This window comes from Lynx canadensis, chromosome B2 (assembly GCF_007474595.2).
Source record: "Lynx canadensis isolate LIC74 chromosome B2, mLynCan4.pri.v2, whole genome shotgun sequence".
NCBI lineage: Eukaryota > Metazoa > Chordata > Mammalia > Carnivora > Felidae > Lynx > Lynx canadensis.
Genome location: NC_044307.1, coordinates 140,461,360 through 140,473,784, shown reverse-complemented (window position 1 = coordinate 140,473,784; position 12,425 = coordinate 140,461,360).

Below are 12,425 nucleotides of genomic sequence, written 5' to 3'. Positions count from 1 at the left end.
TAGCATATTGGATTGAAGAGAGCAAGTCTCAGCACCAGGAAGCGAATCAGGGTGCTGGTTACACAGCTGGATGTCAGAAGCAGCCATCCATGGACTCACTTGAGGTCTGCAGGGTGGCGAGACCCAAACCGGGGCTCAGTTCTTAGAAGCAGAGCACGCGGGAGGCATCACAGGGCTCTGGGGTCTGGGAAGCTGGCATATTAAATTCCGTGGGATGAGACAATGGAGCTGTTTAAATCCTGCCCATCTGTTGTTTGAATCGGTCCAGGAACCAGGGCAGAGCTAAGCCTTGTGGTGAATGGGAAGACTGGCCCAGCTCCCGTGATCTGGGGAAGGTCATGGAAAGAGAAAGGAGAGGGCTATGGCTCTTCTGCTTCCGCTCGTCTCTTTGGCTTCCTGCCCCTCTCCCTCCTGTCCCCACCCAGGCATTAATTAATTATTTGTACTAACATCTGCAGCACAGTTTTCAGATTCACTGCTGGTACGAAGAAAGCAACGCAAAATAAAGTTATGTTGCTGTATTTTTTAAACGGTGCATCTTTGTTTGAAAATTGCTTAAGTTTTGAAACGTCTCCCCATCCGGCATGATTAATGTGATACATAGAGCAAAGCAGCAGAGTGAGTGGAGAATTAGCCAGTGCGGGTTCACCCTAGAGGCATTTATCTTTGCTTTTTTTTTTTTTTTTTTCCCACCCCCCTGGTGCCTGCGCTGAGCCTGAGGGTAAGCTGACACTTTTTTTTTTTCTTTTTTAACAAATTAAGCTTCATTTTCTTTTTTGCGTGTGTGTTAAGAACCTTGAAGGGAATGAGCAATGTCTCCGGCCTCCAATACCAGCTGCCATGGCAGGAAAGAAAGAGGTGACAATTTCCTGCAGATTCAGAATCATTGTTTTAATGGGGCTGTGGCCGAGGTAACAGGCGCAAAGAGAGCGTGCGGCCAGGAACAAGCAGGCTCTCTCCTTCCCGAGCCTCGCGCTACATGATGTAACATTTAGCTTCTGGCTTAAGGTGCATCTCTCCTCTGCTTTGATTTATCCTCACTCTGGCAAATCACAGAGATATGTTACAGGAGATGCATTTAGAGCTGTTGTTATAGCTCATTGAGGAGCAAGGCTGTTATTCCCATCAGAGAAAAATCTCACGTGTAGCAGGGTGAGTGACCTAGAATAAAAGGAAAGACAGAAAAAGAGAGAGAGAGAGAGAGAACAGCAATGTAGATGTTATGCTGGGATGAAATTGTATTCACCTTGATTGAAAACTCTTTTATTATGAACGTAATTTAGATCAGAATGGTAAATAGAACTCGTGGGCACCTTGCCTGGCCGGTTGCTGCTGAGTAGTACGCAGCCGCTCCCATAATGTAAGTGCATATGTGATGACTGTGTTATTGTGTTTATATATGAAAGCATTATGTTCCATCAAAGGAAATGAAAAATATCTTCAAGGGTTTGCTCAGTCAGCTTCTTTAGCAGAAAATGCTTGGAGGTGTGGAATAGCAACAGTGGCCAAAATACAGAGTATCAAAGAACTGTGCAGGCTTATGTGGAAGTTATATATCTATCCAAGAGTGAAATGCTGACCGGACCCTGGCATCCTCAGAGTAGCTCCTGGAGGGGCCCTGATTGTGATTCGCCTTGAGCACAAAGTATTCCCGGAGCCACTGGGTTGGGTGCGACGTTGCCTAAGACAGTGGTGCTGTTTGCAAGGAGCTCACAGTCCACCTGAACAGGCAAAACAGATACACGTAGAGACACCATTAGAAATGCAAGGGTGGGGGGCACCTGAGTGGCTCGGTCGGTTAAGCGGCCGACTTCAGCTCAGGTCGTGGTCTCGCCGTTTGTGAGTTCAAGCCCTGTGTCGGGCTCTGTACTGACAGCTCAGAGTCTGGAGCCTGCTTCGGATTCAGTGTGTCCCTCTCTCTCTGTTCCTCCCCCTCTCGCACTCTGTCTCTATCTTTCTCAAAAATAAACAAATATTTTTTAAAAATTAAAAAAAAATGCAAGTGGGGGGATTTCAAATGAGGTGCTAAAATGATCCAAATTCAGGGGCGCCTGGCTGGCTCAGTCAGTTCAGCATCTGATTCTTAATTTGTGGCTCAGGTCACGATCTCATGGCTTGTGGGTTCGAGCCCCTCATCAGGCTGTCTGCTGACCATGCAGAGTCTGCTTAGGATTCTCTCTCTCCCTCTCTCTTTCTGCCCCTCCTCTGCTCTCTCTCTCTCTCTCAAAATAAATAAATAAACTTTAAAAAATATGATCCAAATTCAAAGGCAAATATCCCAGGAATCCAGCCTCTGTCTCATCACAATGTGTGTGATCATATACATATATTTATAGATATACATATTTATTTACATTTCTGCGTGTCAAAGCCACACTATGGACCACAGATCTGAAAGACAGTGGAGGCATTTGTCTTCCCATCACACCCACAGCAGTGTAGATGAGCATCTGGACATTTTTACCGTGTCGAGTTGTACTTGACTACCTACCACACAGGGCAGCCTGATGCCGGACGCCGAGGACGGTGCAGAGGAAATCAAAGGAGATAACCAGCTCTGAGCTCCACGCTGTGCTGGAACGATGGGAAATGTTTCGCCTGGTGTGCATCTGATTCGTTGCAGTTCAACAAGAGCAGGGACCTTTGTCTTATAATCAACATTGTATTCCTCTCACCTAGGGGTGAGCTGGGCAAATAGAGCCTGTTCGGGAAATATTTGTTGAATGAACAAATGAATCAATGAAGCCATGTGGCAAATTGGCGATGTATCATTACCCCACCTTACTAATGAGGAAGCTCACATTCAGAAATCAAACCATTTCTACCTGATAGGGTAAGAAATATACATTGTAACTCATATTCAAGACTAATTAGGTCTGACTCCAAAAGAGCAGCTTCTTTCCACATAAACATTGTTTCTAAAAGGCAAAATGCCCAAGCACGCCCTCAAGGGGCTTACCATCAAACAGAAAAGCAACACTCAGCATGTAAATGATCAGGACAAACAGCCTGAGGAAGGATATGATTCAGAGAAAAGAGCACGGGCATCGTCAGGGCTTGGGCACAGGATTTTCCTGAGCCCTCCTCACACACACTAAGCCCCAGCATCCTGGTCTCTGGCAGCAACTACCGACCCATGCACATCCACATCTACGTCGTGAAGGGGAGGGTACCGTATTTTCCGCACCAAAATAACTTAAGAGTCAGAATGGTCAACAAATACAAAATTTAAATTCATGACACCAGTTTACCAAAAAAAAAAATTGTTTTCTGAATTCTGCCCTTGTAAATTTCTATCAGATGAACTGGGAATACCCAGAATAGTTCTCTGTCATTTTCTGTTTTTCTTACACCAGCTCGCTATGGGAATCTGTATCACTTGTAAAAGGCCAGCCTGACATGGGTTAAAGGTACCGCTGACAGGTGGCAGGATGAGGGCGTGCTCAAGCACATAGAATCTGAGGTCAGATGCTACAGCCAGATGCCAGGAAAAATATGCAAATTAACCACGTTTGAGAGGCTTAGATGATCTAATGCAACAAAGGGGAGATCAGGCTATTACGCTCCCTTAACCAGTCATCAATTTTAGTATCATTAAGTGAGATAACCTGAAATTAGTGGCTGCCAATGCAACGCAGGATGAAATAGGCAGCAAGGCGGGTGAAGGATTCTTGACAAACGTCTACCCTCAATCCAATCAGGACTTTAGGGACTGGAGATAAAGGAATAGGCTAAATGACACCACAAGGAACAACTAGATAAATACAGAAGAAGGACATTAAAAAGGACAACAGTCCTGGTCCCTTCAGCAAGCCAATGTCAAGGTTTAGGAAAAACAAAATACATAAAAAGCAATGCTGGACTATAAAAACAATGGAAGGGAAGACTTTTCTAGATCAACAGATGTTTAAGACACATAATGCATGTGACAACTGATGGGCATTGAGGAGGGCACCTGCTGGGATGAGCACTGGGTGTTGTGCGTAAGCGATCAACCACGGGAATCTACCCGAAAAAAACCAAAAGCACACTTTACACACTGTATGTTAGCCAACTGGACAATAAATTATATTAAATAAATAAATAAATAAATAATAAACGTGACAATTGGATTCTGGTTTAAATAAATGAACTATAAAAGATAATTACAGGGAAAGACCGGGGAAATCTGAGTACAGAGTTTTAGGTGATTTGGGGGAATTATTGTTCATTTCATCAAGGATGATGTTCTCGTTATGTAAAAAATGTCCTTATTTTTCGAAGTGCATATCGAAACAGTTAGGAGTATAATGTCATGATATTTGTAACTTAGTTTAAGTACTTACAACCGCCCCAATAAAGACACAGATACAGAAAAATATAAATAATTACTAAATGTGGAAGAGAGGGTTATGGATAGCTCTTATTCACGCTCTGGTTTTCAGTATGTAAATCTTCGTCATAAGACAATTTTAAATGATGATATAATGCCTTTAAATTATTTAACCAAATTCCCGGCACACAACACGCGCCTATTAGCATTGGCTTATCTCACGATTATTGTTTTTATTATTTCTAAGCTATCACTGCTGCTACTGACACCTGTCAACCTTCCCGCAGAGGCCACCGCCATCCAGGGGCCAGAGCATTACCACACTGTGAGTGCTGTCTTCAGTCCCTGCCTAAGCTGCTAAAGCCAGTGTAACTGGGGCATTGAGGAGGGCACCTGTTGGGATGAACCCTGGGTGTTGTATGGAAACCAATTTGACAAGAAATTTCATATTAAAAAACATAAAGCTTTTGGCCACTCATTTTTTTAATATTTATTTATTTATTTTATTTGCTAATTGCATGTTGATTTTTGGTCAATTAACTATTTTCACTGAAATGTTTCCATCAGTGACATTTTATGTATTTAATTATTTTAATTATTACTTTAATTTCATTATTTAAATATTTATTTAATTATTTAATTTTTTAGATGTTTATTATTTATTTTTGAGGGGGGGGGGGTGGTAGGGGCAGAGAGAGAGGGAGACACAGAATCCCAAGCAGGCTCCAGGCTCCGAGCTGTCAGCACAGAGTCCGACGCGGGTCTGGAACTCACGAACTGTGAGACCATGACCTGAGCCGAAGTCGGACGCTTAACCGACTGAGCCACCCAGGCCCCCCCTTTCGGTCACGCTTAATGCAGCCTCTTTCTTGGGAGCTAGATCAGAGGAGAGCCTATGTGGCCAGCATTGTGCCTGACTCAGAAACACAGCTCTGAATACAGTGATGACTGAGCTGTGCTATAGTGGGGAGAGGGACGGGGGAGGGAAGGCTCCTGACCTTGGCTTCATCTCCCCCATGAAGGGAAAACAGAGAGGACACTCTAATCCTCACTCACTCTTCTCTGAGGCGGGGGATTGCTTTACCTTATTGGCAAATTTGGGAGCGAGCACTAGACATGGACAGAACAGCCCCTGCCTGTGCAGGGCATGTTATCCAGTGTGCCCTCCACTTGCCTAAGCCATGCTCTCCAGTATCATAAAAAATTGGCCTTTTTTCCTTAATCTCTTTATTCCATTATCTCATTTGGCTGAGAACTTAGATGGAAGAAAAAGATAGTTTGTGTCCGCCTCCCCTCCTTGAACCCCAACGACCTGGACTAAAGTTGTGAGCCTCCGATTTTTCTATTGAGATAAATTCTTTCCTGGGTCCTACATATAACTAGGTCTATGTTCAGCCCTGGGGTCATGCAGAAAGGCCCAGAAATTCCTGAATGTTAGGAAAACACAGCCGATTTGGGGTATCTGTTCTATGCTTTTAATTTAGCTCAATATACTAGATATTACTAGATAACAGACTTAATTTGGCAGAAGGTTTTCTATGAGTCTTATATTTCAGAAATGTTCAAGTTGGAAAACGTTCTGAATGAGGCTAAGTGAAATATGAACTCACCACCAGCTCTCCTAGATATTCTAATTTTTCAAATTAAAAAAAAGAAAGAAAGAAAACAAAGCTCCAGACGTTATGGGCATGGAATTAGTAGGTCCTTTAGGAAGTAATTTTCTCTATGGTTTAGGGAAATGCTAAAGTCAGTCTTGGAGTTGAAATGTCCATGGCATGTTCAAGCCCTCCCAGTGACCATCTTGGCCTCGTCTTGCCCAGTAATTTCAACCATCGGGAGATGAATTCCTAGGAGGATACGTCAGCAAATTCACAAGGCAAAACAACGGATACCGTGGACTTGTATGGCAGCACAGAACAGCTGCACGTAAGGCAAATAAAAGCAATTATTTGTAAATGTTTTTCAATTGGGGTAAAATGTGTATAACCACATTTACCTTCTCAGCTGTGTTTAAGGGCACAGTTCAGGGGTGTTAAGCACAGTGACATTATTATGTGCCCATCACCACATCCACGTCCAGAACTTTCTCTTGCAAACCTGAAACTCTGTACCCATTAAACAATAACCACCCCCCTTTCTCCTCACCTCGACCACCTGACGGTACAGTATTTGTCTTTTTGTGATTAAAGACAATTATTTTTAAGTGATTTCCTTCATATCCTTTGCCGGTTGCCGAAAGTGTGCCCTGTGGCGCCTGGGTGGTTCAGTCGGTTGAGCATCCGACTTCAGCTCAGGTCATGATCTCGCGGTTCGTGAGTTTGAGCCCCGCATCGGGCTCTGTGCTGACCGCTCGGAGCCTGGAGCCTGCTTTGGATTCTGTGTCTCCCTCTCTCTCTCTGCCCCTCCCCAGCTTGTACTCTGTCTCTCCCTCTCTCAAAAATGAATAAACATTAAAAAATTTTTTAAAAAGAAAAAAGAAAGTGTGCCTTACCGTGAGCCTTTTTGCCTGATTAACCTAGCAACTGCGTCAGCACATATGCCAGGCTGTTTATCATTCGGAAGACTACATCTTTCCGCTGGACTTCTGAATCTAGCCGTCACCATGTCAAACAAACCCCCTGTGCCTAGCCTGTTTGCTTTGTCTGAAGTTCCATTCATAAGGTCAGAACACTCTCAGGTTGGTCTGGTGCAAAAAGTTCCCTCTGTACCAACCTCCGGAGGTCTCCCACACGCAGGGTCAGCCTGGGCCATGGGCCGCAGATGCCAAAAAGAGGGCCTGACGCCAGACTCAGCCAAAACTAGCAGTCCGAAAACTAAAGGCAAGGCCGTCGAAAAAAAGATAAATGTCATCACAGATGAAGAAGTCAAAACTAAAGCAAGTTCCACTGTGCATTTTCTTTAAAAAAAAAAATTTTTTTAATGTTTATTCATATTAGAGAGGGAGAGAGAGCACGAGCAGGGGAGGGGCCGAGAGAGAGGGAGACACAGAAACCGAAGCAGCCTCCAGGTTCTGAGCCGTCAGCGTAGAGCCCGACGTGGGGCTCGAACTCACGGACCGCGAGATCATGACCTGAGCCAAAGTCGGAAGTTAACCGACTGAGCCACCCGGGCGCCCCTCCACTGTGCGTTTTCAACAGTGCCACTGGAGGACAGCAACTCACTACACGGGGCAGATCCTGACCTCTACCAGCAAAATGTGTCCAGTGTATGAGGCATACGAGGAAAATACTTCATATTCTCCATTTTTATTGTTTAATATTAATAAACTATTTAAATCATATTTCTTAACTCAATCATCTCATTCCTACCTACAGAGATACCAAATCCAAAATCTGAATGGAGTCTTGCTTAAGTGTTATATTATTTCTTCTACATAAACACCTTACTTTATCATTTAAAAAAAAAAACAAAAAACAAAAAAAAAAACACTTTGGTCTGAAGACCCAGAAGAAAGAGATAACTTTTGTCTTGAATAGTCGTTAACTCTTTTGGAAAGTGACTTGGGGAAAAAGAAGTCAAAACTAGTTTTAACTTTAGTCCTAAAACAGCATCCACTGAATATCGTGCAGCCATCATTAGAAACGATATGCAGGAGCAGTGATGTATTTCTCAAACTGAAACTTGTGTATGTAAAACTCTACAATTCATTCCAGAACCTGGCACTTATTTTCTCATTTAGGAAGAGTTTGCCCTTCTAAGCCTCAGATCCTTCAGGTACATAGTCAAGCTAGTATTTTCCAAAGTTCTTTGAGGTCCTGACATGGTCATTTCTATCATCAATGAAAAAGAAAACAAAACTTACATTAAAGAGTTAAGCAACTAAAACGTAAGAGTTCGTTTCACATGAAAGTGTCATAGCCCTGGAAATCACATCTCCCTGCACCAGTCATCAAGCCACTCGGGTACATCATTGTTCCTAATGTGTGGTCCGCTACAGAGCCTCAGAATGTTGAAGATAGAGTCTTAGAGACCAACTGCGTCAAAGTCTTTGTGTTTTGGTTGAGGCAACTTAGGTCCAGACCGGTTCAACTCACTTAATTAAGGTTTGTATCTCTGGAAGCAATATTCAAATCTCTTGAACTTATTTCTATGCTTTTTTTCATCACACCAAATAAAAATATCTAAATAGTGAGAAAAGAAATTGATCTTTATCTGGAAGCCAACCCTTACGAGATTTCCAGAGTCATCTTGCTGTGACTAAACTTCTCCAAGATGAGGGATGGTGCTGAACAGAGAGGGGCTAGGTTCGTGACTAATAGATAGTGTTGGCCACGATCCATGCACTGAACGGCCTGTCATAACACCTTTGTAAAACAGGCCTGCTAACGTGGGGGAGGATAAATGTTTAACAATCACAGGGACTGAGTTGGAATCATGCCTGGGTTTAATTTAAGTCCTAAGGCAAGAAGCTTCAGTTCAAGTTCCTGAAGGAATGTCCATTCTTTGAAGAAATGCGAAGACAAGCAGATTTCCAGACTCTGAAAATATAGACAAGTGAATGGTATAGGAAGAGATGCATAGATTCACCAAGAACCGGGATATCTTCTAGGTAAATAGCGTCTATACAGAAAAAAAGGAGTCAACTGTCTGAGGTAAAATAGTTGAGGATATTTTTCAAGTTTCAGAAAGTTTAAAATTAAGAAATCTTGAGGGAAATGGATGAAAATGCAATATCTGAGTTATCCAAGATTCAAGTCGAGCAATCAGGGAGGAAGAGGAGAATGTCTCTGAGAAAAATTAAAAGAATAAAATACGGATGCCCTAACTAAGAACTAATGAATGCGAGAAGTGGCGAAAGACCAATCCAGTATGCAAAGCTGCTTCAAACAAACATTAAAGACTTACCAGACCAAATGGCCAGATGGGAGTACTTGGCAACAAATGAGGGCTATGATATAATTAGCACGTAAGGGGCCAGATAGCCTCTTGCTGCCAAACAAAAACTCTGTACGGGAAGGATACGGTGTAGGCACACAGGAGGGGACGTAGCTTCGTATTTTAGGACATCTTAAAGCAAGTTGCAGAACTTTATGGGAAGAGGAAATAAAATAGAATCACTGTGGGTAGGAATGCCATACTTAAGTATCTGTATCAGAGGTTTGGCAGATTACAGCCTACAGGCCAAATCTAGCCCACAGCCTGCAAGCCAAATGAGGTTTAAGAAGAAAAGATCATATTTCAAAAGACATCATATTAAAAATAAATGTGCCCAAGTAGAAAAATACAAGAAGTGTCATACATAGCAGAAGAGATGCAAATAAAAAAAAAATTTTTTTTAAGCGAAAGGAGAATTGGGGATATTTCTGACGAACCAACCCCGGTATTGAAATCTTTGTGGGAAACATGGGAGGCAGAAAGACAGCAAGAGAATCAATGAGACCAATTGATTGATGATCACAATATAAAAAGACCATGCCGGTCTGAAAAGGAGATAACAGAATGAATCAGTTTATAAAGGAAGGCATTAGTGACATTCCCGCTCCTAAATTAACTTTTGAAGCATATCGGTCACAGATACAAAATCAAATAGCAATAAATAAACTAGATGTTCTTGGCCGAATCAATAATGCATTTTGTCACAATTTTCTATCCCAAACTGGAGTAATCACTGGAAGTAAATGTGCTCTACCCAAGAGTTTAGAAGAAACTCAAGGGTGAAATTTTGGGTCCATTGAAACTGTGTAGACAGATCAATTTAATAGAGGGCCGCCATAGTGTCAATGTGACAGGCATTCATGAATAAGGACCAAAGGATATGATTCCTTGTGCATTTAAGAACGAGATAATCTATAGTAAGAAAGGCAAGGTAGCTTCTGAAAGGGAGATTATACTCCTCCCATATTTTTAAGGAAGTATATGGGAAAGACAATCCAATGCATGTCCTCTATTTAAATACTTACTAAGACTGGGATAAGATTCCATGAAAAGCTATGCATATTTAATAACATTTCTTATTACAAAAGCCATATATATTCTTTGTAGAAAATGTGGAAAATACAGAGAACCAAAATGAATAAAATTAAAATCATCTATAACCCAGCTAAACAGAGATGTCCACTGTTAATATTTTGCCATATATTATTTGGGACCTAATGTGGAATTTAATTAACTATTTTATCTTCGGAGAGAACGAATACCAGCTCCAAAAAAAATAAAAAATAAAAAGGAGAGAGGCGCAAGGATAAATATTTTTTAAATTGTTCCAACTCACAAATGGAGGCTAAGATGTAACAAGAGACTGTTTACAATAAAATCTTCAGGTTTGCCCATGACGCTAACTTCTTTTTAATAATGAAATATTATGCCATTTATGCAGAGGAAACTGTGAAAATTTCACAAGACTACATATGGGAGCAGAAAACTGGCAGATGAAATTCCTTATGGGCAAGTGTGAGAGACTTTGGGAGACTGTAAGACCAATTATCATGGAACACGATGGATTCCAAAGTTTCAGTCACCGTCTAGAACATAGAGTATGCTGTCATTGCACAGTCTACCTTAAAGACAATGTACTCAGCTGACAAAAAGATTAAAATTGAGGCAGAAACCTATATTCTACTCTCTAAAATAATTGTACATCCACAGCTAGAATGTTCTGTGCGTGAACACGGGCCAAAATAATTCAAAGAAATGATCAAAGAGGTCAAAGAAGTGAAGACACTAGCCTATGCGAATCAATGTTAGTACTTGCCATTCTCAATTCTGCAAAATCTAACTCACAGCTGAAATCTAAATGAGATAAAGTCTATAAAATAGTGATAGTTCTAGATTAGGTGATCGTCTTTCACCTAGGGTGCGTGGACTTTAGATGATCTATAAACTCCTTAAAATGGCATGACATTTGCATGTATATATGCATGTACATATGTATGTACCTATTTACATATATTTGTATATAAATGTATATAAATTTATATATATATATATGTATATATGTAAAAATGTCCTCTGTTGAGTGGGTACATAGTTATCAACAGATTCTTACCAGGGTTCATAACTCAAAATCTCAAGATCTAGTGGTCTAGATGGTAAGCATATAGATCTGGTCACTAACTCCTGGGAGCAGATCTTGAGGCTTAAAAGAGAAAGGTTAAGAACAAATTAAGTTGTATTTACCCCACGAAAAACAAACATGTACAAGTCATTTCCCTGAGAAATGCCGTAGAATAAGAAGACAATGGATTCATGAGAATGTCTGAGGGAGATGATTGAAGTAGATCTCTAAGCTTCTGATATTGGGGCTCCATGAGGGCAACGACTGAGTTCTGTTTTGTTCACCGCTCCATCTCTAGAGTTTAGAAGAGCACCTGGCGTATAGTAGGCCCTCGATGATACTTGTGGCTCACCCAAGAGCTAGACTGATCTTGGCGGTACTATCAGAGGCAATGGCCGTATGAATCTGTCCCCGGTGGCACTTCTGTTATTTCCAGGGTGAGGCTGTTCCCTCATTCTCTTCCTCCCCCAGCCACATCTCATTTTCTTGCTTGAGGATCTACCACTATGAGAGCCCCTGGATCGTGGGGGAGAACATGGCACCATATCAGCAAAGAACTATGCTAATTTGGCCTTGAAAGAAAACAGGGGGGAAAAAAAACAAAAACTAGAAATGAGATATCAAAGCAATAAAAGTTTATAAGAGTTTATGAACATAAAACGTGTGTAAATGGAACACTGTCAAGCAGATTAATTAGTTAACATTTGGAAAGTGCATTGAAGATGAAAATTGCCAAATAAGGGTTTTGTACATTGAATCAATTTCTCACTGTTACAACCGGATGACATAAGAAACCAGTCTACTAACATCTGAGAAAAATATTCTGCCCAATTTAGGCTATGGAGGGTCTTTGGCCTTTGGGAGGCTGAGCCCAGCATAACCTTTCTCTCGGATTTTGAATAACACGTGTTTCCCAACTAGCGATGGGGTTAGAGCTCTGGAGCCCCAGTGCCCTGTAGCTCTCTGCTTTTGTCTGCCAATTCCTCTGTCTCTCTATGGGCCCCCTGCTGGAGGCCTCGTAAGGCCAACTGAAGACTTTGTAAATAGCCATGTCAGATGCTTTGCTTCCAACTTGAATTTAGATTTTGTGAAAATAGGAGTTTAGTCAATATTCCCTGG